Raw genomic sequence first — 3,454 nt, 5'->3', positions numbered from 1 at the left:
AGGAAAACGCGTGTTTGATAATTTTAAAAGTACAAGGTATCAAAGCAAAAAGTGTTGTCCCAGGGCCACCCGCAGGATCCCAGGAGGGGTCCAACTCAAAAATTGCAAATGGTAAGGGGGTCTAGAACCATATCGTTGGAAACCTGTTGGAAAATGGAAGAAGATGGATCAAGCCTCGACTCGGACTCATTTAATTTCATAAATTATGGGATGTCTCAATAACTAATATTTTGGCACTTTCAGTTGATTGCAATTATCACTAGGTTCTCCAGATTAACACAGACTACTTCCTTATTGATCGCAATTGTAGTGCGCCACATATCTTATTACACCATATATTTGCTTTGTCTGTGTCCGCCCAGAAGTTCTTAAGAACTACTTGATGGGTCAATATATATTTTGTCCAGGATATTAAAAAAATGGCTTGACATTTATTCTATGTGAGTAATAATGGATATTCTCTCTTTCTTCACAGACTTCTTCCCGCTGTGCTCGTAAGATTAACGGGCGATATAATGCTCAGGATGCAAAACATTAATTGAAACTAGATTTTTTTCTTTTCTTCACGTGATGTACACTGTGACGAAAAAAATTACGTATTGATTTTAAAATACAATTAACATTGAATTAATTCATTAATTGCAAATTATCAAGATGTCACTGGGGCGTGGAAACGTGGGATATATATACGGTAAGTGTGAGGAAAGTGAGCTTGATTTAATTTGCTTTGATTTGATTTTACCGTCCCTTTGAGCAGCAAGGTTATGTGAGACTTGAACCCACATATTAACGAAGATCCGAAGTATATTTCGTCGCTGCTCCTCGAAGAACCGCTTTGTAACATCTTTGTCAAAAATGAGTTATGTCGTGCAAATGAACCAGAAAGCTGTCAGGCAGCGTCCCTTATAATGTCATAAGCTAATATTGAATTGTTTCGCCACAACAATGAAAAATTATAGATTGAAATTAAGGGTCTTCAATACAGCGAAATTAAACTACCGCTAATTTTAGAATTTTTCTGTAATATCTTCAAAACAAATAAAAAATATTCGGAAAGCAGAAACGTAGTGAACTAGACAATACGATTTTCATGTGATACTTTTACCACAATTCTCCTATCTGCTTTTGGTATGCCGCTATTTACAGAACCCGCAAAAAATACTAAATCTATCTACAGTTGCAAATCAAAAGCAAATAAATGATTTGTGATAACGGTATCACATGCAAAATCGTATTGTCTAGTTCACTACGTTTCTTCTTTTCGAATATTTTTAATTGTTTTGAAGATATTAGAGAAAAGCTTTAAAATTAGCGGTAGTTTAATTTCGCTGTAGTGAAGACCCTTAAAGGCTTCTGGTTCTCATCACGTACGCATTAATTAATCTATACAAATCCTCTGTGTGCTTATAAAGGCGCAAAAAGTGCTACGTAAACACAAAAATAGTAATATAATACTGTTGAAGCAAGCTACAACAATGTCCAGTGCATAATATACGCAGAACCAATTTTATTTTTATTTTTTTTTTTCAAGTGTTTCCGTGTATTTGGCAAAATGTTAAGAGTTCGGAATGTTTTATGCTTCTCCTGAAAAGTTGTAGTTTTAACAGATAGCGGTTCTTCGAGGCACAGCGACGATTTTGCTCCCGCTGGGAATCAAACTCGGCTCTGCGACGTCAAAGGCGCGTACGCTAATCGCTTAGCCACGAGAGAACGCTATCGTGAGTTTTAGTTAGAGATCAGTATCATTTTAAACAACACACATACGGTATGATGTAATGCCGTAAAAGTTATTTTTAGTAAGGTCACGCATATAGGTTGCAGGGGGGCGCGGTGGCTCAGTGGTAGAGCGTTCACCTCCGGTGCTCAGGGTCCCTGGTTCGATCCCAGCTCGCGCCGTGTGGACTTTGTAGTGGACAAATACCGTGCTCGTGGGTTTTCTCGGGGTTCTCCCGTTTCCTCCCACTTTCTTCATTCCACCATTTAATTCACGTCTCATAATCACCGTCTCCTTTAGCCTAACCGGCATAAGCGTGGGACGTAAAACTAAAAGATTTCATTTCATATAGGTTGCACCTTGACTTCTCAGTTGAAATTCGGATAATAACTGTGGCTTATACTCGACCAATGCGGTATATTGTAGAGTTCCTTTTTATTAATATTTGTTTTCAATTCGCCCGTTTGTTCGTCTCTTTTTGGATCTAAAATTCTTTCTAAAGACTTCTTTTCGGACACCTACTCAGAGACGGATCTAGAAGGTAAACACTGGGGGGGGGGGCAACACCCAGAGTTGACTTGAGTTGATTTTGAGTTTAACGTCCCGTTCAGCAGAGAGGCTATAAGAGACGTGGACCTACTGATAAACGTGGAATCCGAACCACATGAGCTCCCGCCGGGAATCGAACCCGGGTCTCCCACGCCAAAGACGCGTACGGGGAACAGCTAGAACCAGACTATGATAGTCTAGTATGAGATTACTATAAACTTTCAGAAAACATGTAAATAATAGCTCAAAATATTTATGTCACTCAAAAAACTGGGCGCGGCTTAGGTTCTCCAGCCCCAGGTTAGATCCGCTACTACACATATCCGTTCAGTTCGTGTTCATCCTATCGTGGTAGGGAAAAACATGCAGTAATTAGTGGCGAAAAATACAGATAACGCTCTGACTGAATAGTATTATTTTCTGTCGTCAGTATGTTGCACATCATTATTTGTGCCACAATTATGACGAGATATCACTCTAGAAATGTTTATGAACAATCAATACTGATAAAGATTAAAATATATTGATTTGTTTTTAAACTAAGCATGCAAGTATTGGTAACTGTAGATATAATAACTGTTGAATTAAATTTATACTGAAATATTATTTTTTATAAAACGATAGTAATATAATATGGCACGAATGACGAAACTGTTGTGATTTTTCTGTGGTTTGGATCCACGTTAACCTGTACAGTAGTAGCTCCACCTCTTATACGAACTCTCCCTACTGAAACGAACGTTAAGCTAAGGTGATCAAATTTGGAAATCGACCAACTTGGCATTCGGCAAACGACATAATTTGACATTTTACTTAGATATAGTTATTTTTACGTCATTATTATTGCAGTGAGGAAGAGTCTCTAGTTTTCCAAGCTAGCCAGTTTTATTTATTTATTATTATTCTAATTTTAATTTTTTATATTATCTTTTAGCATTTAACAGGAACCAAGATCGGTTGTCGATTAAGTTCGTATTTCTTTATGACTACATTTCTTGTAGAAAAATTGATCTTTGGTTGAAAACACAGTTGAAGACCATAGAAGAAATGAGTACAGTGGAGTCCCGCTAATCCGAACTAATTGGGACCGAACCATGTTCGGATTACATGATTGTTCGGAATAGCCGGAATAGCAGTAAAATAGCGGTTTCAAGCGGTTTCAAGCGGTTGAACGGGTCTATTTTGCTGTAA

The 3,454-nt window shown here is 37.7% G+C and overlaps 1 non-coding gene across 1 annotated transcript; it reads left to right on the top strand.

Moving 5' to 3' along the window:
* Positions 1 to 1,824: 1,824 nt before the first annotated feature.
* On the top strand, positions 1,825 to 1,896 carry TRNAR-CCG (transfer RNA arginine (anticodon CCG)). The gene has a single exon. It is a non-coding gene; the product is annotated as a tRNA-Arg (tRNA).
* The last annotated feature ends 1,558 nt before the right edge of the window (positions 1,897 to 3,454 follow it).

The sequence above is a fragment of the Thermobia domestica genome, chromosome 5, assembly GCF_964235325.1.
Source record: "Thermobia domestica chromosome 5, izTheDome1.hap1.1, whole genome shotgun sequence".
NCBI lineage: Eukaryota > Metazoa > Arthropoda > Insecta > Zygentoma > Lepismatidae > Thermobia > Thermobia domestica.
Note: the sequence above shows the minus strand (reverse complement) of the source record. Positions and strands in the feature narration are given on the sequence as shown.